Genomic DNA, 27,313 nt, shown 5'->3' on the forward strand with positions numbered 1-27,313 from the left:
CAGATCCTCAGCCACCCGGAGGGCAGGGAGCCCACTTCCTGAGATGGGCGGTGAGGATCCTGTTCCAAGCTGCATGCAGTCCTGGAAACAAACCTCTCCCTCTCCATGGTGAAGTGAAAACGCAACGCAGTCAAAGAAAAGACTGGGCCTTTGGGTCTGGGAGTTCTACAGAGTTATGCGGAGCACCTTCAAAAGATACTTACCTACCCAGAGGGCATTCCAGAGCCTGGCCCTGGGGTGGCTGGTTGTGAACAGGCACATTCCTCTTCTACCTCATGTCCCCTACATTCTTTTTTTTTAAATATATATTTTATTGATTTTTTACAGAGAGGAAAGGAGAGAGATAGTCAGAAACATCGATGAGAGAGAAACATCGATCAGCTGCCTCCTGCACACCCCTTACTGGGGATGTGCCCACAACCAAGGTACATACCCTTGACTGGAATCGAACCTGGGACCTTTCAGTCCGAAGGCCGACACTCTAACCACTGAGCCAAACCGGTCAGGGCATGTCCCCTACATTCTTAGCCAAAATTACCCTCACTATACATCTTTTGCTCATTGAGCTAATGTAGCGTTGAGGTTAGGAGAATAGATTCCCAAGCGACACTTCCTTAGTTTGAATTCCATCTCAGCCACTTATTAGCTGTATGATTGTGAGCAAGTTACTCAATCTCTCTGTGCTTCAGTTTTCTCATCTCTAAAATGGGAATAATAAGAGTAGCTACTACATGATGGGGTTTTTATGAGGATTAAATGAGTCACTGTGTATACATGTATTTTAAAAAGAACCTACAATGGTGCCTGGAACGTGACATGTGTCTGCCCATATTGCTGCTGTTGTGACTTGGAAGAAGCTTACTAGACCCTTCAAGCACCACCAGGCTATATCTTCATGCTTCAACGTCGAAGAAACTCATTGGTCTGGTGAGTTCTCAGTAGAACTATGCTAGTTATAAGATGTTAATGGCTACAAAAAGAGGTTAAATTGATTTTTTTTTTCTATGTGGCGAGTGGTTTTCTTAGCATTTCCAAAAGTTTATAAGAAAATGCTGGTCTCCCTTGCTTGACTCTAAAAATAAAAGAGGCCCTGACCGGTTTGGCTCAGTGGATAGAGCGTCGGCCTGCGGACTGAAAGGTCCCAGGTTCGATTCCAGTCAAAGGCCATGTACCTTGGTTGCAGGCACATCCCCAATAGGGGGTGTGCAGGAGGCAGCTGGTCGATGTTGCTCTCTCATCGATGTTTCTGACTCTCTATCCCTCTCCCTTCCTCTCTGTAAAAAAAATCAATAAAAAAATATAAAGAATAAAATAAAATAAAAATAAAAGAGAAGAAAGGAGCCTAAGTAAGTTTTGTTCATTTGTTCATATAAAATATTAATAGATACCTACCAGGCCAGATGCTATGCTAGGGATACAAATATGAATGATACAGTCTCTCCCCTCCAAGCTCTCACAATCAAATTAGAGAAAAAAAAGTGAAATAAAGAAATCTCAACACCAGGAGAGAGACACAGACATCACAGAGTGCTGCATGGTAGGAGCTGACTCATCCTGCTGGGGCCTGCTGGGGTGGCTTCACAGAAGAGGAGCCATTGGAGCCGGGTCTTGAAGGATGAGGAGGAGTTTGCCAGATGGATGTGTGGGCAGGGGCCATTCCAGGCAAAGGGAGCAGCCTGTGGAAAAATCACAAAGGCATGAGCCAGCTTGGCACATTGTTTATTGTCTGGTGCTCTGTAAATAGCTGCCGTGCGGAGGACAGAGAGCGTGTAGGAAGACAATGTAGAAGGAAGCCGCTGGGGCAGAGGGTCCCATCACGAAAGGTCTTGCAGGCCAGGCTAAGAAATGTAGATGTTTGCCCAGAGACTGAGACTTCTCAAAAATGTCCACTGATGTGGCATTGACTAATATTCACTGATATTCGAGGCTGAACACAGAGGAAAGAGAACTCATTTCAAAGTCAGGAGAGTGTGGGCTTCTAGACCTTTTATGTGTAGGAAATTTCTCTGAAACATCTTGTTTGACATTGAAAATGTGTGTGGAATTTTGCATCCTACTTTCTTCTACAGGAAGGGATTGCTGATGGACCGAACTGCTAATGCTTTCCCACTGGGAGAAAGCCGCAGACGCAGATACTGAGCCAGGTGGGGTCTTTAGGGGGATCAAAAGAGAGGGTCAAGGTCTGTACATAATTTGCTTTGGGGACCACAGGATCAGGGATGTGTCTATGTTTGTGAACCCAAACTGCCCTGGGGTTTTCTCATGGGAGCACCTGTGGGAGGTTTGGGGGCCTCTGGGATCTGCAACCTTGGGGAAGCCCTGAACTAAGCCTAGCCATTCCCTGGGTTCACCCACTGGGGGCTCCTCTGCAGATGGGAGGGAAGGGGACAGGCAAAGATGGATGGCATTACCCACACGAAACACAGCTCTATTTGAGGTACACAAAAATATGAGACTTTCTGGTGTTGGCCCAGCTGGTCTTGAGCTTCTACGTGCCTAATAGAGCTGCCTCTCACCCCTCACCCACCAGAAACCTGCCCCCCCCCCCCCCCCCCAGCTCACCCAGAGACCATGCCGTGGGAAGTTAGCATAGACCTCCAAGTCCAGACCCAGGGTCTGGAAACGTGGAAGAAAAACATGACCTGGGAAGAGAATGAGATCATAAGCTCAGGGTTTCTGTTTTGGGGTCAGGGGAGCACATCTGCCTAGATGCTCTGAAATGGGGGCGGGTAATAAAGCGAGAGGGTAAAGCCAGCCATCCACTCAGGACAATGGGGCTTACTGTGTAGAGGGGCCAGTCTGCTTGGATGACCACACATAGATGGAGAACCAAGCTGGGTCTCCTGAACCTGGAGTTGGAACTGAGACTGGGTAAGAAGTCTGCTGGGTTTGGGGCTGGAAGAGGCCATGGTCAGGTTGAAGTTGGCACAGATGAGACAGGCGAGGCTGGAGCTAGATTGGAGCCAAGACCTGGGATGGGGTGGGAGTTCTACCCCACATTGCTTCTCTCTTACCCCCACTATTCATTCTCCATCCCTTCCCTCTGTCACACACCCCCTCCCCACCTCCCTGGTCCCCTTAAGTGCTGAAGATCTGGAGCCTTGAGCTCTTGGATCTTTCCAGACAGTTGTTTCCAGAACAGGGAATCAGGACAGTGGGGGGGGGGGGGGAGAGCACCCCACTAAAGTATTTGAAGCTGGTCTGTGTGTCTAAATATCCAAATGTGTCTTATCTGGCATTTTCTGGTTCTGGAATTTTGGCCAATATCTGTGTCGAAGTTCTTAGCTGTCAGCCATAGGCACTCATTCCAAACAATTGTTTAGGGAGAGAATTGATTGATTACAGGATTTACTGGGTACCTCTCAGAATTATCAAGAAGGCTGCAGAACTAGGTTTGGCAGGACCGCAGACTGCCCCAGGGCTAAGCGGGTGGCCAACACCACGGCTGTCACCATTAGGTGTCGCTGCTGGCCCTCTGTGTTTACAGGACCTAAAAACTGCGGCTGCTCAGAACCCCTTCTCTGCTTCATTCACCATTAGCTCTAAATCCAAGTCCAGGGCCCGTATTCCTGACCAACTGAGCTTTGGTCATGTGCTCTCATCCTAGCTGGTAGGGACACCAGGAAAGTGAGCCCCTGGTGTTTTCAGTGTCTGCAGGTAGGATGAGTTCTGCCTCCCATCAGAAATAATAAGGTAGGACACGTCAATCATAACTCAATAAGGTGAAATGAATATAATAATACTTTGGGGAATTTCTCAAACAAAGGAAGAATGTGAGGCGCATGGCAGCCCAAAATGTCCATGAAAAACAGGTTGTCGGGATGGGAATGGGATTTGAATGGAGGCAGCAGTGTGCGTGCATCCTGCAAAAGCAAGTTGGACGTGTTAAAAACATAGTTCTTGATTTGTTTTAAATCCTCATCTGGGGATATGCTTTTTATTAATTCTTGGAGATAGAGAAAGGGAGAGGGAGAGCGAGAAAGAGAAAGAGAAACATCAATTGGCTGCCTCCACACCAGTCCAGATCGCACCAGCCCAGGCCGGGGATTGAACCCACAACCTGAGCCTGTGCTGTGATTGGAATCAAACCCGCGACCCTTTGGTGCACAGGATGATGCTCTAACCAACTGAGCCACGCAGGCCAGGGCCATAGTTCTTGGTCCTTAATGCCAACATTTTCTAGGCATTTAGATTGTTGATGAGACTTCAGTGAAATCAGTGGACCAACTCCAGCCACATGGTAGGCACTTTACAAATGGAGTTTCCCTTCCATTTCATTGCCTCCCATTTTCTGGCCACAGCGGGCCTTCATCTCTACTTCACTCCAATTCCCTGTGCTCCTCATGTCTTGATTTGAGAAGGGGAGTCACACCAGCAGGGGCCAGGGGTGATGTCTGTCATTTCTCTCGGCAGTACCCAACCTTTTAGCTACCTCTGAATTTTCTGGGTACATTGTCTGTCTTTCCAGCCCCAGCCTGGGACCTCCCATCTGATTTAAAGGGACTCAGCCTCTCAGGGGACTCACTTGACAACCCCCAGATCTGCTACAGTGGTCCAGACTCTGCTTCCCAGCTGAAGAATGTCAACCAGGACCAAAAGCCAAGGTGGGAGGAGACAGGGAGTCAGACAACAGGTCTTCCTGCAGCTGGAGGCACGTAAACTAGACATTCTGGAGGTCTCGCATGCACAAGGCAGAGGTGGTAAGGTCCGTTCTCTTTCCTCAAGAGGAATTCCCTGTGTGGACACTGGAAGGAGTGGGGTGAGGATGACTGAGCCCTGGGAAAGTCCTGAAGCCGCTGGGAGGGTCTGGGAGCTGAAACGGCTATGGCTGCTGCTGCTAATACCACACAAACCTCCTCTTGTCCGCGTACAAGGTCTTTTCCTTTCAGCGTCCTTTCTCCTGAGCAGCGTTCCTCTTCTCTGCCTCGAATCTCCTCTGCCCCTGTCCTTTGCAAAGCCTTCTCCCTAACATTCAAAGCATTTTAATTCGTGGGCAGCCTCTCTTCTTAAAGGTTCCTTCTCTCTGTCCCCTTCAGACAAATAACTTTTCCAGGCTTTATCTGTCTCTGCTCAAGTTCTGGTCACATCTCTCTTCCTTTTTTTAAATTTTATTTTAATATATTTTATTTTTTACAGAAAGGAAGGGAGAGAGAGAGCTAGAAACATCGATGAGAGAGAAACATCGATCAGCTGCCTCCTGCACACTCCCCACTGGGGATGTGCCCGCAACCAAGGTACACGCCCTTGACCGGAATCGAACCTGGGACCCTGGAGTCCGCAGGCCGACGCTCTACCCCTGAGCCAAACCGGTCAGGGCACATCTCTCTTGATTCACAACCAAGAGTCTTGAAGTGTGACTGATCCTAGTGGACAGCATGTTTGTGAGTCTGATACCTATTGCTTAGTTTGAAGAATGTGGTGGCCCGGCCTGGAGGGAAGGCACAACTGCATAGGCCTACAGACAGGCGAGGGCAAGGCCTTGGGCATCTGGTCAACCAGCTGCCTAGGAGAAGCATCCTGATTTACAGGTCATGAGCTTACTGAAAGGCTCAGGTGCAGATGTTCCAGGACGTGGCCAGTGAGCAGCAAGGTGGGGTAATATCAGAGCCTGCGTTCATGGAACATAAAGCTTGGCTGCTCTTAGATAGCTTGTGGTTTCTGGGTTTATTTCCCTGTTGTCCTTGAAGAGAGCTGATTTCTCCCCCGAGTACCCAGCACTTAGGGCCAAAGCTTTCTGAGTGCTTATAGAAATGGGACAGACCTGAAGAAGTTTATTGACTCCCAAAAGAATCAGTGCTGCCTAGGAAGCCAAAAGTGTTGGCCAAACCATTTATGAACTCCCCGTTGGTGCCTGAAGGGCTTGGAGCGGTTGGAAAACCAGAGACTACTCTGGCGGGGTCCATTCCTAGGACTCTGGTAGGGACATGTTGTTTACTATTGTTAACGTGATTTGTTCCCTCTGACTTTGACCACAAGCTTCTTCCTCTTCCACCACACAGGCACACAAGGAACAAGAAGAAACACCCACACTCTTTTAAAAAATATATATATTTTATTGATTTTTTACAGAGAGGAAGGGAGAGGGAATAGACAGTTAGAAACATCGATGAGAGAGAAACATTGATCAGCTGCCTCCTGCACACACCCCACCAGGAATGTGCCCGCAACCAAGCTACATGCCCTTGACTGGAATCGAACCCGGGACTCCTCAGTCCGCAGGCCGACGCTCTATTCACTGAGCCAAACCTGTCAGGGCCACCCACACTCTTTGTAAAGGACCTGACATAATGTCTGGGATGAAGTGAGCATCAATATAGTAGCAATACATGCATACATACATACTTCAGTCATTTCCCTTCTCAATGGCTGGAGCTAAGCATACAGAGAGAGAGAGTTCTGAAGACATGGTTTTCAGGCTGGATTCAAATGATAAGGAGCCTTGTGCTCCTGGCTAAGGAGTCTGGAGTTTGTCCTGGGGGCTATGGGGAGCCTTTGTGAACAGATTAGATTTGAATTTTTTAAACCATTTTTTCATTGAGAGGAGAGAGAGAAACATCGAGGTCAGAGAGAAACATCAATCGGTTGCCTCCTGCATGCGCCCTGACAGAGGATCGAACCCACAACCTGGGTATGTGCTCCAATGCGATGGGGAATTGAAACCTATGGTGCATGGGACGACGCACCTGCCAGGACAAATTTGAAAAAAATTAACCACTCTGCCGCAGTAAAGAGAATTGACTGCTGGGGCCAGCTGGAGACAGGGAGGCCAGTTGGAGGATCAGGGCACAAATACACACCCTGCATGCGAGGTCCAAGAAACATCCAGCTGAGTGATTTATTTAAAGTAATCTCCGCCTGGAAGGACCTCAGGCACTTAGCAAAGCAAACATAAATCCTTTCTATAGGAATATACCAGACCAGACCTGAAAGAATTTCAGAAGACAAAGTTCCAATAACTAAGAGCTGTGGTGAAAATGTGAAGGAAAACCCCTATTTTGTAAAACTACTGTTTGAAATTCTCTGCTATTCTTTGGACGGCCTCTATCTAATTCTGAAAAAGTAACTTTGCTTTCTAGCCTGCTTGAATAATGGGGGAGATAAACTTAGCTGTCTGACCTTGTAGGCCAGAGATACACCCAATGCCATGCCAGGTGCATTTTTTAATTGGATAGAACGGTGTAGTTTTCAAGGCCACCACCAGCAAGCGCACAAAGGGCTGGCTCTTCCATAAAAAGGGAAGTTCTGCTTGTAGCTTGGCTTAGAATTTGGATTAATTTCCCTGAGCCCACCGCGATGAATAAAGTGTAACTCCAAACTCTCAGAGCGCTGTTTGATTCTTGTCCGGTTTTTCTGTAACACACACACACACACACACACACACACACACACACACACACACCACAAAACAAAACAGGAATGAAAATCAGCAAAAATATCAAACAGAATAAACCTGTGTAGAAATTGATGTTGGATTTATTGAGAAAATACAAAATAAGTATATCTAATAAATAGAAGAGGGTTTTACAATGTTACAGAAAAACCGGACAAGAACCAAACAGCGCTCTGAGAGTTTGGAGTTACACTTTATTCACCACGGTGGGCTCAGGGAAATTAATCCAAATTCTAAGCCAAGCTACAAGCAGAACTTCCCTTTTTATGGAAGAGCCAGCCCTTTGTGCGTTTGCTGGCGGCGGCCTTGAAAACTACACAGTTCTATCAATTAAAAAATGAACCTGGCATGGCATTGGGTGTATCTAGTCTCTGGCCTACAAGGTCAGACAGCTAAGTTTATCTCCCCCATTATTCAAGCAGGCTAGAAAGCAAAGTTACTGTTTCAGAATTAGATAGAGGCCATCCAAAGAATAGCAGAGAATTCCAAACAGTAGTTTTACAGAATAGGGGTTTTCCTTCACAACAAGATGAATAAGAAAAAAGAAACTAAAGGACTAGAGAGCTCTCTTCAGTGAAGAGTGCTTACAGCTGCACCGCCATTTCAAACACAATAGTGAGGCTAGACCTGAGCTGGTCCACTGTGCAGTGGGTCCTGGGACTGGTGATAAGATGGTCAAGATGGGTGGCTTCTCTCCGAAGAGTGGAGTAGCTGGGTTGAGTCCCCTTAGATTTCAAACAGAAGATCAGGTGTGTGATTACTTGCCTACTTATTGGAATTCTACAAAATGCACTATTTGGACACTACAATGTTGATAGAACCAGTTTCCAGGACCAGGCAGGGAAGTGGGGTAATTCTCAGGCAGGAAGAGCCAGAGGAGGTATGACCCAACTCCTCTTTGATTTCAATGAGTGTGATGCAGATTTGCCTTTAAGAAAGGAGGCACCCTGAGAATCCAGGCAACACCTGAAGAGCAGTGGAGGAATGAGAACAGCAAAGCAAGAAGGGCTTAGTCCCAGATCCTTATGTTGAAAAGTACAGACCTTCATCCACCTCAGCATTGGCTCTGATTGGTGATCAGTGAACTGGTAAAGGTCTCAGGATTAACATGAGTGGTCAGATGGCAGAGAAGTATAATGCAAATTAGGTTATTTCTGTGGATGAAAGGGGCCACATGCCGACCTGACAAGCTCAGGGGAGGCCTGCATGGCAGTCTTGCAGACTTGGAGACCTAAAGTAACCACAAAGGATGGTCTGAAATTAAACTTTAACTAAAAGCAGTTATGGCGGGCAGTTACGTCCTGGGCCAGTATCTTCACTGACAAGGTCAACCTTTACCTTCACTGAGCCTGTCTTTTTGCATCTATGATAACATACCCTTGAAATGTCTGGGTAACTTGTGACTTCCCTTTATCTGGAGCCCCTGGGCACAACCAAATGTGCTGGGTCCCAGGACAGATACCACAAATTCCTTCATCATCATGTTAATTGTTCCTGCACCCACCTAAGTATGTGTCCATCATTTTACTTTTTATCCAATCCCAGGGGTTTCTCTGCTTTGCTTATCCCTCCTCCTTAATCTATCACCAATGAATTTCATGTAACCCACCTATGTTCCTCCTTTGATTGCAATGTATAAATGCAAATATAACCCTGCCATTCTCCGGAGCACTATCTCAATTCGTTGAGGTTCTGCTTCCCGGCATATGTCGACAGTTTGGTTCAAATAAACTCACAAAAATTCTTTACAGGTTTCAATGGTTCTTTTACGTTAACATTTCCTATTCACTGATGTCCATCTACTGGATCAACAGAATTCGATGACTCCAGCAGAACATAGGTCAACAAACAGTTGGCTTACAGAAGAGAACAATTATTTTTAGTCTTTTTTACAGTTGCCATCTATAACATTTCTTACAAATGTTTAAGGCAGCCTAGTTTATAATAAGCATTCTGTTCCTTATGATCTCCTAGGACAAAACCACTCCATTCCTAGCCGTAGTTCAACATGGCCAAGGTATAACACTGGAGAGTTTAGGTGTTAATTTCTGAATGGGCTAATTGCAGGCAGCAGTGCCTATGCCTCTGTGTACAGAAGGGATAGTGTCTTGCCCCTTATTCTCAGTCAACCCATGGAAAACTGATGGAGTCAGGAGGCTTGTGCACTGCTTATGGTGATTTACTTAATGGCTTTCTTTTCTCATTCTGAAACCATTCTCTTAAATGGCAATAGACTGTTCCCATCTTCCCCCATGAAGTAATCATGCACCACTTGAATAATAATACACAATGGAGTTGTTTTTCTACTTATAAAACATGACCAGCTGTGACTCATTCTGACATTTCAAATCCTAATAATTCTGGGGGCACAACTGGAGGCATTTGTCTTCCTTTGTAGCCAATGATTCATACATTTTCTTCAGATTCTGTTCAGATTCTTGTCCTCCCCCTCACCCCCAAATTACAAGTAGATTAACTCTAAGAGAAGTGAATATTTTCATTCCAGATGAGAAGCAGGATGTGCAGAGCACTGTACTCAGAGTACAGCATTAAGCCAGTATTGGGTCCTCTAAACACCCAGCTCTCTGCCTTCCCCCAAAGGGTCACAGTGTTCACACTGCCACAGTAGTTAATGGACTCCATGCTCTTGACTTTCCCTTCATAGACATGGGACCACTTCCACCGCTCCAAACATCGTGTCATCGACAAGGACACATCCACAGCAAGAAGGCAACAAGCAGGGTTCCTCTTTTAGATAGCGTTTTTTTTTTTCATCCGGGAGGAAAACCTTTTCCAGAAGCCTCAGCAGGTTTCCAGATCCTCAAGTGTCCTGGGCCAAAACCAAGTCACATGTCTTCTCTTAAACCAATACCCATAAAAGAGAGAGGGTGTTCTCCTTTAGGTTTAAACCAATCATAATTTAGCTCGTGGTAGTAAGGGGAGAAGGGACCACTCTGGGCTGGTTGGTGGCCCAGACCTGCATAGGAAGGAAGTGGAAATCGAAGCAGGAATTTCGGGGGAACATAGGCAGGCTTAGGGATTTTTTAGAATTGGGGTCCATGGAAAAGTTTGGGGCTGCAGACTGGGAGAAGGTACATTTCCATAACACCAGGAAGCCAGGTGCAGTTACAGCTCCATAAGACAAGGGAGCAACAACAGTTGCATTTACATAAGACAAGGGAACTGGAGGTAGCCAGGAAAGGTCTATATTTACAAAACAAAGAGAAGGAAGCCCTTCATTCAATTGGAAAAGAAGAAAGCCCAGAGGGAAGGAGGGGGGAGAACCTCACATGTCCCATGTGAGGTTCAACCTTTGAACCGAGCTCAAAGTGGAATATTGACCAATCAGAGGGGATTTCAGGCACCAGAATCTGCAGCCTTTATAAGCCATAGGGAAAGGAACCCAGTGGGACTCTTCTCCTTCCCTATGTGGGAGTCTGTACTTGTTCTTCAATAAATCTCCATCTTTGTTATATCACTTTCTGTCTGTGGATTCATTCGGACAAAGAGTCCAAAAATTACCATGGAGAGTGTTGGCCAGAGGAGAAAATGATGATCTGCAGTGAGAAAGAGGAATAAAGCAGATGGTGACCCTCAGGGGTTCAGCTCCCCCTTTTCAGTCTGTCTCAGGGCTTCAGCCATTTCCCTGCCCTTGAGTCACATATTGGTTTAACAGGGCTGCCTTAACAGAAGACTGATAGATCCTCCCTTCCCCCACCTGGTGGGCGGAGTATGACGTAACCTGCAGCCCAGAAATACCTGAGTGACTAACCATGTACCTTATATGGACTATACATTGGACCACCAGTCCACACCTGCCCAATACCCTAAGCCCTTGTCCTATGTGGACAACGCAGTAAGCCACCAATCAGTGTGCGCTGAGTACACTAAGCCCCCACCCCTTCCCATTCCGCCCCTCAAAAGGCGTGCCCACCCCTGCACGTGCTGCTGTCCTCCCCTTGCGAGACAGCCCGGCAGGTCCTGCTCCCCTAATAAAGCCTGTAGTCCTGGTTTTCGGCCTCTGTCTGATCTTTCAAAGACCACAAAAGCAACTGAAAAGCATGGTCTCACACTTCTGGAAGCTGGAAGTCTGAAATCAAGAGGCTAGGCTCCCTCTGAAACCTGCAGGGCAGAGCCCCTCTTTGCGCCTTCCTAGCTTCCAGTGGTGCTCGGGCAACCCTTGACATTCTTGGTTTGCAGCCTCAGTGCTGCAGTCTGCCTCCATGGTCACATGGCTTGTTCCCTTGTGTGTCTGTGTCTCCTCTCATGTGGACCCCAGTCATATTGGTGTAAAGACCCACCCTGCTCAACTAATTGCATCTGCAACTACCCTGTTTCCAGAAGTGACATTCACAGGTACCGGGGTTAAGGACTTCATGTTTTTTAGAGGACACAGTTCAACCCAAAATGGGCCATGTGAGACACCCTTGTCTACGGAATGGCCTTGTTGCATCACTTAAATCCAGAGATCTCCTGTGGTTTATAATCAAAAAGTCCTTCTAATATGGGACTCTGAGAACAGTTCAAACTAGTATAGTGTCACCCCATTCTTTTCTCCATCTCATCCCCTCCTCACCTAAGAGTCTTGGTTTCCAGAGGTAACGTGGAAAACTTTACATGATCGCCCAAGAGCAGTTTGATCCTCTTTGAACCAAAGTCCTTTTTCAGAAGAGAGTCTGGTATAACTTTGGATAACAAAGTTATCCATACAAGAGCCAGAGTGGGACCATGCTGTTGACTCGCTCATTAAAGAGCTAAATCCATTTCAACTGACTTTCAAAATATAATGTATAAGTAAGAAAATATAATACATGCAGGAAAATAAAATGTTTTGACATAATTTTCTCTAATCATTGACACCTTCAGATGCAAGAAGCTGGTATTTTTAAAAAACTTCTAGAATTAACAAAAATAACTTGTCAATATGGCTGAGTAAAAGGTCATTATAAAATATTACTTACTTTACACCAAGGCTCTCAATGTGTGGACCATGAACTCCTTAAGGTCCTGAGACCTTGTCAGGGGCCCACAAGGTCAAATCTACTTTTTCAATGATACTAATCATCCAGCGTGCCTCCCATGATTCTGGTCGGAACTGAATGGTGAACTTTCGGCAAGTGTCTGGCACAATCCCTGTCAGAAATTTGATGATCAATAAAGTTTGTTCCTTTCCTCAGCTCCTCCGCTCCCACTCTGGCCAGGAATCCTGCTCTTCTTCACTTTCTTCCCTCCAACTGAGTGGAGTGAAGAGAGCTAGCCAAGAGCTGGGGGAGCTTGGTAGCTGAGGTCCCAGAGAAAGTTCAGATACCAGCAACTTAGGCCACAACTGAACAAGGGCAGGCCTGGGTATGCCATGATGGAGACACCAACAACTCCAGGAAATCAGATGCAGGAAGTGAAGGGACTGTGTCAGAGGACTCATCTCCCAAATACCAGAAATGAAGAAGTCAGAAAAACTGAAAAGAAGCGGAAAGGGAGGAGACACACCCCGAGGAGGAGAGCAAAGCTGGCATCATATCTCACATGCCAAACACGCAGACTCAGCTTGTGATTCGATTATTATTTGCTGCCCAAAGCGGAAGAAACGGGAGTTCCAAGATTTTGACCCCTGGGCTTTCAGACACAGAGACCAGCAGGACTCCAGTCACTGACCTGACTCCTCCTCAGGCACCTCTACCCCACTCTCCAGGACTTCAATTTATTCAACTCTACTCACTGCTGCACAGCAAACCCAAGAATCACAGCCTCCAGACTTTGCATAGGTAACCTGGGGATGCAGGTGAGACCAAGGGGACAGGGAGGGAGTTAGAGAAAGCAGGGAGAGGAGCTGTGGGTGTCAACTGGGACTGAATAGGAAGAGATATAAAAAGGCAGCTTAGAGATTCAATGAGCTGGTGGAGACTTTAGACTCTATTCACTAACTGGATTCAGGTTGAACTTAGGCAGCCAAACCTCAGTCACAAACTGAGACTCACACTGAGCCCCACCTGCAGCCCATTTCCAGCCCCATCTTCAGCCCCAGCTTAGCCCCAGCCCTAACCCCATTACAAACACCAATTCCTACCTTAACCACAGTTCGAACGCCAAAGTCAACATAAATCTTAACATCAGCCCCAACCCAAAGTTGAGCTTCACTCTCTTCTGTTTCCAACTTCAGGGCCAAGCTTAGGCCCCACACCATCCATGCAATCAACATGAGTATTGACCCCGGTCCTAGGAGGAGATGCAACCTTAATTGCAGCCCTAATGTAAGACTCAGTCCTAGTAATTCCTTTAGCTCCAACTTTACCTTTTCCTTCAATCCCACATTCAACCCAATCCCAGCCCAAAAGACCAATCCTGACCTTACCTCCAACCTCTGCTGCAAACCCAGGCCCATTCCTATCCCTAACACCTCCCTGACTCATCCTCAGCCTGAACTTCTTCTCTTACCTCAACTCCAGCCTGCCTTCAGCTCCAACCTAGTCCCAGCCTCCCCTGTCTCCTCTCTCCAGCCTAGCTGGTCGCTTGGCCCTGCCTCCATTTCAGCTCTGACAGCCTCAGAGTGGGTCCAAGGATGTCGATGAACTATGAAGACCTCCAGTCCTTGGAGAGTGAGAAGAAAAGCCAGGGGATAAGAAAGGGTAAGAAGAAAGGAGAACGGGTGTCTCCTAAAATACCCTCTTAATGTGCTTATAAGGATTTCTGCAGTCACAGCGTATCTGCACCTCTACCATGTGCACTGCTGGGGTCCCCCATTCTGAGGGGGTCAGACCCCAGACCCTGGGGGCTCCAGTATGAAGAGGATTCAAGGTCCCCAGAAAGACAGGGTCAGAGAGGAAGATAGCAGCCTGGTGGCCGATACTCTCGGGAAGGGCATGAGCGTTTGCACCGGGGGGAGAAGGAACAGTCGTATTTGGAAAGGAAAGCGTGTGCTAACCTGACAATACAGAGAAGCATGAGCCTGCTGAGGGCCTGGTTGCCCCAACTCACTCTGTGCCCTCCTGCCCCCTCGCCCACATATTGCCATCATGTGTTGCCGTAGGGGTGGGGCCCATGTGACTAGGACCTTATACTGGTTCATGAGGGGTCAGAGGCGTGGGAATCCCCTGAACCACATGCCTCCCTCAGCTTTACTTGCATCAGCCTCCGTCCCTGTGGCCCTCTCCGCCTCCCCTGTGCCTCACCGGTCCTGGACCTCCGGCTCTGTTGTCCTCTCCTCTTGCAGGGCCATGTCCTCCCCAAGCTTTCCTCAAGCGTCTCTGCAGTGTACCCTGCCTCCTCCTGCTCTTCCTGGGCCTCAGCCTCTTCCTGCTGGTCTATATCTGCATAATTGGATCCAAACGTGAGTGTCCCAGGAGGGGCAGGGAAGGGGGCGACAGTGGGGTACAGGAACCCAGGCACTGATGATGATCATGGTGGGTAAAGATGGCTGCTGGCTCTGTTGCTTACTCATGGGTAATGTAGTCCAAGTGCCCAACCTCTGGAAGCCTGAGTTTCCTCTCTGCAAGCTTGGATAACAACAGTGCCTGTCCCTTGAAGTGGGGTGGCTGTGAGGACCCAATGAGCCAATGTATGTCAAGTGCCCTGCTCAGTGCCAGCACAGAGAGGACTGAGCAATCTTAGCTCTCATTGTCCCACCTGCCTGGTCAGATGCCAACATGCGGAGGGACCTAGAGACCCTGAGAGCAACTTTCAGCAACTTCACTTCCAACACGATGGCTGAGGTCCAGGCACTGCACTCCCAGGGTGAGCCTGGCTGGAAGGGGCTCTGGATGGCAGGGCTCCTGGTGGGGGAGGGGGAGCTGAATCCTGAGCACTGAGTCCCTATGTCCTCCAGGTGGCAGTTTGCAAGCAACAATAACATCTCTGAAAGCTGTGGTGGCAAACCAGGAGCAGGAGCTGCAAGCAGGTGAGAGGCCCTCCAGGAGTGAGTGTGCAAGGGTGGGGGCCGGGCTCTCAGGACAGAGGTGGGTGGGCACAACCTGGGGTGCTGAGTGCCCTCCCCTCCAGCCCGCAGCCTGAATGACAAGGTGTTTTCTCTGGAGAGCAAGCTGGAGAAAGAGCAGCAGGAACTCAAAGCAGGTCAGACCCCTCCTCCCCTGCCCCTGGGCCTGGGGAGGGTATGGAGAGCCCTCAGCTGGCCCCCTGCATTGTCCCCACTGCCCTCTGTGTGTCCCAGGTCATTCTGAAATGCTCCAGGGAGTCCAGCAACTGGTCAAAGGCCTGAACACCCTGCATTGTCAGCTGGCTGCGCTCAAGAGCAATGGTGAGTGGTGGAGGGCAGCGCCTAGCCCCATATCCTGCCCATGTCCCACTGGCAGCATCTCAGAACCTCCTCACTCCCACCAGGCTCTCAAAATAACTGCTGCCCCATTGGCTGGCTGGAGTATGAAGGCAGCTGCTACTGGTTTTCTCTGTCTCTCTTCGTGACCTGGCCCCAGGCCGAGAAGTACTGCCAGCTGAAGAACGCCCACCTGGTGGTCATCAACTCCAGAGAGGAGCAGGTGAGGCCGCACCTCCCCAGCAGGAGGCGCCTCTGGAATGCAAACCCTGGGCGGCCCGATCAGGTGCTTTATCATTTTTTAACCTGGGGAAGAGTCCAGAAGCAGCAGGCTGGCAAAACGCTGGGCGGTTCATAGTGGAGCAGCCACTGATCTCAGAGGTGGCAGGTTACAGCCAGGAGCTCAGGCAAAGGGGCAGGAGCCAGGTGAGCAGGGGGTGAGGGCCAGTCAGGAGACAGAACACAAAGACGAACTAATTAAAGGCAGAGCGCCGAGGGGCACTGAGAGTCCTCGCTGTGTGCCGGCCTGGGATGTGGCAGGAAGTTGGATGAAAGGGGCAGAGAGGGCAGGATTCCCAGGGACAGGGGGTTACTGGGTCCCTCCAAGGTCCTCCAGGTCTCACCTGCCCACTGCCACCTCCACACCACAACCCCAAACACCAACGTTCACAGGGAAGAGCCAACCTGTTAGAATAGGCGGGGCTTTAACACACACACACGCACACAGGATGTTCATGGTAACATTTACCGAGTCCTTACTATGTGACAGGCACTTTCATATATATTCACCCCCTTAATCCTCAGAACACTACAAGGTAGGTACTCTTACCATCCCCACTCGGAGGAAGGGAGAAAGAAGGGAACTGGGAACAGGGGAGCTAAGGGACTTGCCAGGCAGCTAGCAAGTCAGGATGGAGCCAGAATTCAGAGCCACTCTGCCTCCTCTGCCAGTGTTTTCACTACCACATGTTGCCTGAATAATTACAAGCATATTTGGCTTTACCAACCAGGCTGAAACAGCCTGTTTCAATCCATTTGGACCTACACCAATGTCAGTTCCATGTGGGCCAACCCAAGATGTCAGTGCTCTGTGATCTGGCGCCCAAGTTCTTGATGATACAACTTCATGGCGGACCTGTCCCTTCATCATTCTGACGTGAACGTCAGTGTATGCTTTAATGCTTTTGCCTTGAATTCATCTTTAATGCAACACAAATAGAACGGACCTTGATCTCTGTTCCCTCCCATTGGCTGAATGTATCTCTGGCCATCTTTTCATTTCCAACCTGTGAGTCTCTGTATTGGATTAAGGCTTCTCAGCCTTGGCTCTGTATTATAAGCCTTTATACTTGACGAGTTTAAAGATTCTGATTTCATTAACCTTGGGTTCCTCTGGAGCATTCAGATTTTTAAAAGTTACCCCAACTGATGCCTCTGTGCAGCCAACTTTAAGGTATTTTTCCTATAGGTTGTGCTTACGTTTTGTTTTGTGTTTTTGTTTTTGTTTTTTAAATTGAATGAGTCTTTTAACTGGTGTGTATCTCATTAATTTCTAATAGCTATGCTTAATCTTAATCTGTCTTTTTTCTGTTTACATTTGTTGTGTGAGATGTGTTCTTCTTGTCTTCTCTCCCCGTGGTATTTTGAATTAGCTGTAGCTTATTCTTAGTTATACGAGTGATTCCTTTTATAACTTTCAATGATGGGCTGAAAATTATTGGCTTCAAAAAAAAAACACAAGGAGTTTAAGTAACATTCCACATGAAAGATGAGAAAACCAGCACACTTATTCACACACCTCATTCTTCCCTTTTAAAATTGAGATTTAACCGACATATAACATCGTATAGATTTGAGGTTACACATGTTGGTCTGGTACGTTTACATATCGCGATATGATGACTACAGTAGAGTTAGCTGCCACCTTTCTCTTGTCACATAATTATCATTTCTTTGCTGTGTTGAGAACAGTGAAGACCTAGTCTCTTAGCCACTTGGACCTTTATAATGCTCATTCGTTTCTCTCCTCGATTCCTTAAGTGTTCTGCCTGAAGAGTTGGACCGTTTTCTATCTTTAAATTTTGTAAATATCCAGATATATAAGTTGGTTGCTCATTCTATACTTTTGCTCTGAGGCCAGGAGAGTCCTTTTAATGTGTAAACTTAGGTTTCCTCACTTTTGAGAAGATTTTCTTGAGTCATGTATGTGAACATTCTTTTCCTTGTCCATTTGTTCCCTTTTTCCCGGGAACACGTCACCCAAAGGGATGCCCATTGTCCGCCTCCACAGCCCCCATCTTGCTGCTGTTCTTCCCATCTTGCTCTTCCCTCTGCATCCGGGTCCCTTTCTCAGGCCCGTCTTTCATGTCTCGGAGTTGGTTCCCTGCTGAGGTCCTGGGTTGTTTTATAAATCAAAAATTTTCTCTTGCATTTATTCTCTTTGCTTATTCTATTGTGTGATCTTTCTTTTTAAATATCCTCCTTGATATTTTATGGCATTCATCTCCTCTTTAATTTTTTTTTGAGGCTGTAAAGGAGTTGCTCTCCAACATCGCCCTCCGTCCTAAAACTTGCCTTTCATTCAAAGCATAGTTTTCACCTCTCTTTTTGATATCACCGTTCTTTTTCCTCCTCCTCTTTCCCCTCTTCATTTTTGCATAAGTTCCATGATCATTTTCACCTCGGCCACTTTTATGAATGGGCACCGTTCTTTCTTGCCTGTTATTTACTATGAATTGGGAGGTGAATTCTCCTGGACTGTTTTCTCTGATCACCTGACACTATTTGATTCCTCCCATCAGTCCTTGACACAGAGGCCTGGGTTTTGATGATTTGCGCTCTTACTTCCGTTCTTCAGCTTCTGGGGGTGATGGGAAGAGGGGACCAGGCCAGCAGGCAGCAGCAACCAGAAGGTCTTGTCTCCAGGCACTTTCCCTCCACCTCTGCTGACTCCTCGGAATTTGGGGAACAGCCCAGCAGCCTGTCAGGACGCTCCATCCTGCACAGGACATTGTCCTATGTGCAGGATTCTAGGACTCCAGGATGCTCCTGTGTCTGCCCTCTGAGGAGGTGACTGACTGTCATCTTAGTTGTGTCTCCAGGAGGTGAGAGTGGAATTAGGAACTTTCCCTGCAACTGCCGTTGGAGACCCTTTACACGCTGCCAAAGGGAACTAACTGTGGGGTGTGTATGTTGGTCAACCGTCCATCTGCTTTCTCCACACTCTCCCTCATACCAGGGCAGCCTCCTATTTTCAGCACCGACAGCCAGTCCCCTTGTAGCTAAGGCATCCTGGGGCTCTGGGCAGTGGGTCCAAATGGAAGCCCCAGGACCTGGTGAACCTCTGGAGATGAAAGCTACACAGAAGCAGGATCGGGGCAGAAGCCCCTGAGGGGCAGTGACACTGACGGCTCCGGGGGGGAGGGGGGAGGGCAGCAGGCACAGGGGCCAGAGTCAGGATCCCGAGAGGACTAAGTCCAGGTGGCAGCCAGGGGTTGAGAATGAAGTGGGGGCGGGATGGGGCAGCATCACAAAGTTAGCACTGCATTGACTTAGGGGGCTCTACCAACCACCGCGAGGTCCTTACATCAGAAGCATGAGAGGGCTCCTGAGGGCTAGATAAAATAATACCCATGAAGCACGCAGAATGTAGTAAATGATCTCAGAACAATAGCTAAGGTGACAAAGGAAAAAGCGAGGACCTCGTTTTGCTGGGGGCTGATGCTTCACCTTGGGGCAGATCAGGCTGGGGCAGGCTGAGGCCCACAGCTAATGCCTGCACCGAGCACAAGGGCCAGTGATGGCGAACCTTTTGAGCTCGGCGTGTCAGCATTTTGAAAAACCCTAACTTAACTCTGGTGCCGTGTCACATATAGAAATTTTTTGATATTTGCAACCATAGTAAAACAAAGACTTATATTTTTGATATGTATTTTATATATTTAAATGCCATTTAACAAAGAACAATCAACCAAATAAATGAGTTCGCATGTCACCTCTGACACGCGTGTCATAGGTTCGCCATCACTGGACTAGACACTCCGTTTCACCTGTTTTCCAGAGATTCATTGCACACCACTTGATCCCCTTTCACACCTGGATAGGACTCACTAAGAGCGATGGCTCCTGGAAGTGGGTGGACGGCACAGACTATGGGAACAGCTACAAGTAAGTGCCCCCTCCCCACCCCACCCATCCTTAGGGACCAAATCCCCAACCCTCTCCCCTCTAGACTCCCAGCCTCCCAGGCTGCAGCCTCTGCTCCCTGAACTCTCCGAGGCTGTGCTTTTGTGAGGTGGATGAGGGTTGCTGGGATGGGGTGGTCAGTCTGAGCTCTGTCCTGCATTCCTAGGAACTGGGGTGTCGGTCAACCAAATAACTGGAAGGGGCACAAGGACGATGCAGATGAAGACTGTGCCGAAATCCGGGAGGATGGGCGCTGGAACGACGATTTCTGCCTGCGGGTGCAGCGCTGGGCGTGCGAGATGACTGGCAGCATCACCGGCTAGGAGCCCTGACCCCAGCAGATCTCCACCCGCACCCCACCCCTACCCTGCTCCCAGCTTCTCTACTGGGGATTTGGAAGAAAGGAAGAACAGGCAGAGGCATTGGGAGGAGCTGAGGGAAGGTGGAACAGAATGGTTTCAGAATCGCAGACCCCGGGACACAGATCCCGCCTCCTCCTGCCACTCACTGTGAGGGCTACCATGTCCAGCCTCCTCGGTGGAGAAGGAAAAAGTAAACGAAACACTTGACACTCTGTGTGGACTGGTTATTGGGAACTGGGAATGCAGGGTGCAAAGAAGACGGGGCACAGAGGGTCTGGGAGGAGGTTTAGTCCTAGGCAGCTTCTCCTGGGTCCCCATTCCTGAGGGACATGGACCCTGGAGGGGAGGGAAGAGCTGGGAGCAGGAGCAATCAGTGGAAGGCACCGGGGCTGGGGCTGTGGGAGGAGCTGGCTGTGCCGGGGCTGGCGGGAGGGGCCGCCCACAGCCTGAGGGGCTCCTGAGGGAAGCACTTTCCCTGCAGCTGGGGTCTCCTCCAGAAGAGGCTGCAGGGGCACCCCACTCCCCTCAGCCTGGGAGCTGTGGCCTGGGCCGCAAGGCCAGCGAAGAATGTTGTAAGAGAGGGAGGGCTGGTGGCACCCTGTCCTGCTGTTTTCAGCGTGGCGGCCTCTTTGTGACCCAAACAGATCTAGACGGATGTCCAGCACAGGGTGTCCCCGACATGTCCACAGCGGGCAGACCTCATCCTCCAAGATCATCCAAAACCAACCTTAGAAGGGTCTTCAAGCAATTCCATTTCTCTTTTACTCTTATTACAAAAGTAACATATACAATTAGTGAAAAATGTTTTAAAGACACACACACACACACACACACACACACACACACACACAGATTTATTACAAGGAATTGGCTCCTGTGATTATGGAGGTTGACAGGCCCAAGTCCTGGGGTGAGCAGACCAGCTGGAGGCCCAGGGGAGCCGATGGTGGGATGGCAAAGGCAGCAGCCCGAACGCCCAGGGGGTGATGTCTCCCCTGAGTCCAAAGGCAGGAAAAGCCAATGTCCCCATTCGGAGCGGGTCAGGCAGGCGGACCTCTCTGGGGTCACGGAGGCTCAGCCTCTGGTTCCATGCAGGGCTCCAACGGTGGGAGGAGGCCCACCCTTGGGGAGAGCAATCTGCTTTCCCAACTCAAAAGTTCCTCTCGTGGAAACACGCTCCCAGGCGCACCCAGATAGGGCTGACCACGTCCAGGCACCTGTGGCCCAGTCACGTGGACATGAACGGTTTCCCGTGGGTGTGCCCTGCGTACGTGCACATTCGCAACACTGCACTGCACTACGCAGCGGCTTTTCCCGCTCTCCCGGGCCTTGTGCACTTTGATCCAATCCTTGCTATTCCCGTGGAACTTAGCAAGGGTGGAGAATTCCAAAATATGGATGTGCCCTATGTTAATCATTCCCTGTGGTATATAAGGAGATGGCATTTTTGTATGTTTTCATACATAATATTTCAAGCAAATTTTGCTTCTAAGCCTGTGATCGGTAAAGACTTCCTGATTATCAGCTGCAAAATTTTCTGGGATTTCTCCTTCTAAATGTACATGATTGACATGAAGTAAAATAAATTATAGAAGCAATAATACATGCAACTTAAAGTCTTGTGAGGCTAGGAAAAGCCATTCCTGCTCTTTAGAGAAACCACTCTCTGTGTATTAGCTGTTTCTTCCAGTATTGACATCTGAATTTCTAGATAATGCACATAAACGGATAAACCTTACCAATTGTTGACATTATTTAGTCACTACCATGTACATGAGGTACAATCTTCCAACTGAGTCTATAACAATTTCTATTTAAATCGTAATTCAGAATGTGTATCAGCTATGCTGCGTCAACAGTGGTAAATGCTGAGCCAAGTAGGATCATCTGATTACATTTCCTTTCTTGCACAACTTTTGTTTCTTATGAAGTTCATAATTATTTCATTTAAGAAGATTCTCCATGTTCTTTGAACCTATTGCAAAGTCTTCCTTACCTGTAAAAAGCCTGGCAATATAATCATCTACTCCTGTAAACTAGTCACAGAACAACTGGTGTTTCAGTTGCACCTTTTTCCTAGGGTCACAGGGGTGAATGGAAATTTTATGAAGTTTGAAGTGTACACAGTTCTGGGGAGCTGTCCTTACAAAAGAATACAAAATTAAGCATAAAATTAATATTTACTTAAGTTAAAAACTCACAAATTTAAAAAGCTGAAGCTGCCATAGCATCCCAAACATGACATAGTATTTTAAATCATCTCCCAGCATACCTCTAAACCAGCCGTGGGCAAACTACGGCCCGCGGGCCAGATGAATAAAACTAAAAAAAAAAAAAAGACTGTACCCTTTTATGTAATGATGTTTACTTTGAATTTATATTAGTTCACACAAACACTCCATCCATGCTTTTGTTCCAGCCCTCCGGTCCAGTTTAAGAACCCATTGTGGCCCTCGAGTCAGAAAGTTTGCCCACCCCTGCTAAACTGTTTTCCCTGTACTTCTTTGCTGCACACACATTGTTTACATGTGACAAGTGTTGTAAGGTGAGTGTCCACAGAGAGAAGAGATTGTCAAGTGTTTCCTCTGGTGCGGTTCTTCTATGTTACTGCTGTCAGGTCCTTCAGGGCATGCACATGTGCCACCTTCATGTCACCTAAAGGAACCTGCACCATGGGTGACAGAAGTGCCCCTGAAAGCCATTCCGGAGCTGGCGGGACAACCCTAAGAATACACGATGTGACTGCAGACCACATAGGAACCCTCTCGCTCAAGCCAACTTCTTATTCAGGTGGACAAAAGCCAGGTGACACGGAGGAACATGTGAAGAAGGGGGAGTTGGAGTGGAAAGTGGCAGTGGCCATCTGAGCCGATTGTAGTCAAAATAACTTTTGTTTTCATCGTTTACAAAAACTTACAATTACGTAAAGACACCACTAGGGCCCTTGGGGACCTTGAAGGGGCCCGAGAGAGGCCCTTGAGTTCAAGCTCCCTTAGGCTCGCTGTCAATCCATGTCTTCCCTCCCCCAACCCCTCTGCCCCACAGCCAGTCTCCTGTCCTCAGACCCCACCAGAGAGGCTGTTTCTAAGCCTGTGGCAGAGCCGTTATCTCGGAACTTCCTATTCACCCTGAGAAATTCCTGGTCCTTTCTCTTGGATTGGATCCTCTCTTGCCTGGATCTGGAAGTACTAGAACAAACAGACAAATCCATATGTATAGTAGGAGATTACAATACATCTCTCTAATCATTGACAGATTGGACAGACCAAAAAAAATCACCAAAGAAACATGTGTTGTACTATTATGATCCAATTGACGTATTTAATACACTGCATTCATTACCTACATAATGTGCATGCTTTTCAAATACACTGGGTCATTTTTTTTTTTTAAAAAAAACTGATCAAATACGCAGGCCCCAGAGGAAGCTCAGATGCCTGGGACTTGGGTCATAACTGAGCAGGAGCAGAGAAAAAGGCTTCTCTGGTCCTGGGTTTACAATGAGGGCAACACCAACAATACTGGGGAATTCTGATGCAGGAAGTGAAAGGGGGTGTGGGCAGAGGAGAAATAACAGACTATACCAGTGAACTCTGCTGGGAAAACTCCCCTCTCCCCAATGGTAAAAAAGAGGAAGTGGGGGGAATGCAAAAGAAGCAGAAAGGAAGGAGTCACACCCTGGAGGAGAGTGAGGTTGACCATATCACCACTGCCACCTATGTGACCCTCTGCCTGTGCCCAATCCCAACGAATTCTCCTTTTAAGTTACTGTGTGGCGTCTGGGAATAGGAGGTCTAGGCTATAGAATTCTGGGCCTCAGATACTCACACATGAGGCCTCTGGTCATTTGTACTGACTCTCGCCCACCTTCCTTTTTCTGCTGCAGGAACTGGATGAAGGACACGGGTGGGAATGAGAAAACAAGGAGGTGAGAGAAAGCAGGTGGGGGCAGGGGCCGGACTTGGGGTTTTAGGTGGGATCTAGTGAGAGATATTGGGGTAAGATCAAGGATTGATACGGGCTATCTCTCCACATACCTCTAGAATGGGGTGGGCAGCCCCAACTCCAGCCATGAATCTAACACCAAATTGGGCACTAGATTCTGTCTCAAACTCTTATCTCAGGCCCAATTTTAGCCACAATTCTACTTCCATCCTAAACTCCAACCCAATTTCAAGCCTCAGCCTCAATAAAGTCTCTGAATCAGTCCAACCACAGCCCCAAATTTAGCCCTATTTAGCAGTGTGTACCTTGGCAATTCTTTCTGCTCTCTGAGAATCACAGGTTGTTGAGACATTTCAGTGGGATCTGAGGGGAGTCATTTCAGCTGCAAAAATCAGCTCAGAGCTAAAGGTGCTTATTAAGGGGACGACAGGGCTCATTCATCGATGCATCTGAGGCCAGGGCACTGCCTGGCTCAATCAATGAACAGGTAAGTACAAGAGGCCTACAAGTCCTCAGGAGGTCTCAGTTCTGCCAAGAGTACCAGATCCAAATGAAAGGAGATTACAGTACAGTTTTCTCCCCCATCACAGTCAGTAATCTGTGATTGACGTCTGGCTAAGGATTTGTAAAGAGAAGGGAGAATGCTGTAATCAGGAAACTTCCTAGCCTGGAGACCTGAGATGCTGGCGTTACCAAGTGCTGTCAGTTCTTTAAGTTTGAGCAGTGAGCAACGTAACACAGCCTCAAGCCCACAGTCAGGGAGACCTGGGCTACAGTGCTGCGTGACCTCTGGCAAGTTACTTGGCCTCTCTGAGCCTTGGGTCCCCCCCGCCCCCGCCCTCAGAAATAGAAACAACACTTGATTACACACATTTTCTCTTCCCTCTCATTAAATCTCTTTTTCTTCATCTCCTTTCTCCCCTTCTTTAAAATCTGCTCATCCTTAAAATATCAATTTAAAGATCACTTCTTCAAGGTAGGCTGCCTTGTCCCCTGTAGAATAAGGAATCCCCCCACCCCCCACCCCCAAGTTACAAATCCCTCTATAACTCTGGGTTTCCCCCTTTGGTCTGTCAGCCATTTGCAATTACTAGTTAAAACATGTCCTGTCTCATGGACAAAGCCCCGGGAGGGAGGGACCACAACTGTCATTTAACTGAGGTGGTCTCAGCTCCTGGGTAGAGTGGACGGTGGAGAAGGAGCACCTCGATGTTTCGCAGTCACAGGAATCAGACATCTAAAATGAATTATTTTTTAAAATATATTTTTACTGATTTCAGAGAGGAAGGCAGAGGGAGAGAGAGACAGAAACATCAGCGATGAGAGACTCATTGATCGGCTGTCTCCCGTACATCCCATGAGCCCGCAACCTGGGCATGTGCCCTGACCTGAAATCAAACCGTGACCTCCTGGTTCATAGGTTGATGCTCAGCCGCTGAGCCACGGCATTCGGGCTAAAGTGAAATGTTTCTCCCTTCTCCGTAACCAACATGTGCTCTGGAGCACATATTACAGTTCTATAATATCATGTGACCATATTTGCTATTTTAATAAGAACATTCTTCATTGAAACCGGTATGCTTTTTCTGGGGGTACACGGCACTAAAGAATAGAACGACTACTACAGTTTGGTGCCACTGTCTTGGCTCATGCTAATTTGTGAGCCGTTTTCGACACCATGCATTTTGCACCATCTGTGTCCATTTTAACACAGTGGAAAATCAAATGTCATCTTTGTATTATGATGAAAATAGCTTTTCCAAAAAGGCCTCTGGTAAGTTCAGTATCCCATGAACTGCAGACCGAGAACCCTTGGTGTAATGTAGCTCCTTTCCATCATTATTGTGTATCCAGACACATTAACGAATTCTCATTACAGTAATCCACTTTTATCCACAACTTCACTGCCTATATGTTTAAAATCCATCTGCATTTCACATGATCTCATCACATATGTTGTCCATCTTTTCCCTACATAATCCATGTCAGGTTTAACAGTATCTTCACTGATTTTTTTTTGTGCTGAGAAATGGCATTTTCATTGTCTCCCTCGTTCATTTTTTTTTTTTTAAATATATTTTATTGATTTTTTACAGAGAGGAAGGGAGAGAGATAGAGAGTTAGAAACATCGATGAGAGAGAAACATCGATCAGCTGCCTCCTGCACATCCCCCGCTGGGGATATGCCCGCAACCCAGGTACATGCCCTTGACCGGAATCGAACCTGGGACCTCTCAGTCCGCAGGCCGACGCTCTATCCACTGAGCCAAACTGGTTTCGGCTTTTTTTTTTTTTTTTTTTTTTTTTTTTTTTAGTCTCCCTCGTTCTTATGACTCACAACAGTCTTTTTGTAGTCTTTAACTTCTTTACTTACTCCCAGGTTTTTCTCTGTGGCTTTCATTTGGAGAAGTGTTTCCAAGATACTTTTTTTCTGAGGAGCTATTTTTCCATATATATTCTTCCACGTCTACTTCAGTCTTATTTTTCTCCCATTCTTCAGTTTTCCAAGACTCTTGGTATAAAACTATTAGCAGATACATTGCACAATCATGATTCTGTCTCTCAAAGGGTACCTGTTTTAACAGTACGCACATCTGTGGCCTTACAGTATTGTCTCCCACAAGTCTAATAAGTTTCTTCTTCGCATGATCATCTAAATTCACACTATAAAATTCACACTTTACCCTTAAAGTTACTCCTCGTGCTCTGGGGTTTCAGACAGATGCCTGATGAGAAACAGAATCCGCTGTGCCCAATAGGAAAATGTGCCGGGGTTCTTGTCCCAGCATCACGAAGCGTTCAGGAATCTGGAGAAGGCCGTGCGTAGATGACATAGGAATCCGGGGACTAATAAGGAGTCCGGAGACGAAATATAATTTTGAAAGGCATTGGGGGTCAGAGGAGCTTAGCTAAAGGAGCTAAGTTCTAAGATCTTAAGTCTAAGGTCTTAGGTTCTCTTCGTCCCCAGGACCCCATGTTTTTTATGAACACAACTTGTCCTGAGGAAAGGCAGAGATATACACTTCAGAGGCTCAGGGTTTGGTACAGAGTCCATTGTCAGAATGGGGGAATTAGCCTACGGCTGTTCAGGTGTTTGGCCAGTAGGAGGCAATAACTCAGATTAAGATGCCTTTTAGCTGTCTGGCAGCCACAATTTAATGTATCCTA

At 47.7% G+C, this 27,313-nt stretch overlaps 1 pseudogene; it reads left to right on the plus strand.

The window, feature by feature from the left end:
* The first annotated feature begins 12,910 nt into the window (after window positions 1-12,910).
* Window positions 12,911-20,412, plus strand: LOC118672036 (annotated as a pseudogene).
* The last annotated feature ends 6,901 nt before the right edge of the window (window positions 20,413-27,313 follow it).

Source organism: Myotis myotis, unplaced genomic scaffold, assembly GCF_014108235.1.
Source record: "Myotis myotis isolate mMyoMyo1 unplaced genomic scaffold, mMyoMyo1.p scaffold_m19_p_17, whole genome shotgun sequence".
NCBI classification, from domain to species: Eukaryota; Metazoa; Chordata; class Mammalia; order Chiroptera; family Vespertilionidae; genus Myotis; species Myotis myotis.